The sequence below is a fragment of the Penaeus monodon genome, chromosome 22 (assembly GCF_015228065.2).
Source record: "Penaeus monodon isolate SGIC_2016 chromosome 22, NSTDA_Pmon_1, whole genome shotgun sequence".
Lineage (NCBI taxonomy): Eukaryota > Metazoa > Arthropoda > Malacostraca > Decapoda > Penaeidae > Penaeus > Penaeus monodon.
The window spans coordinates 25,728,150-25,728,685 of record NC_051407.1 but is presented as its reverse complement, the minus strand read 5'-3'; positions in this window follow the sequence as shown (position 1 = coordinate 25,728,685).

The window sequence follows — 536 nt, the reverse complement described above, 5'->3', positions numbered from 1 at the left end:
TGCTTTTATCATAGTATATATCTTATTTAATCCATATATGAAAGTCTCTAAAAGTTTAAGGGAACCTTAAATTATAAATTCCTGAATTGATTCTTTTTGAGTTGCATATGCAAAGTTGCCTATAAATTAAAAAGGATGCTTTACAAAGACACAAGTCAGTTATATGTGCATCAGTACAATATTATTTTCAAATTATTAATGAAAGATAAGATTGACCTGTAACATAAATCTTATACCAAGAGGTAAATAATTCAATTGTTAATATAATTACTTCTAATATACACAATTCTTTATATCTTCTATACATTATACTCCATAAAAACAATAAACAAAAATATTAACACATACTAGAAAGGACAAAAAGAAATATGGACAAAAGAAGATCAATGTTATTTGGTACCTGCAGTCAAGATGGCCTCTATGTGTGCATTTCATGCGAGTATAATGCTAGTTTCTTCCACTGATTAAGACTCGCCTTCAGCAAAATCAATGTGAATCTTCATTGTATATTTGACAGCACTATGTTCACATGATGA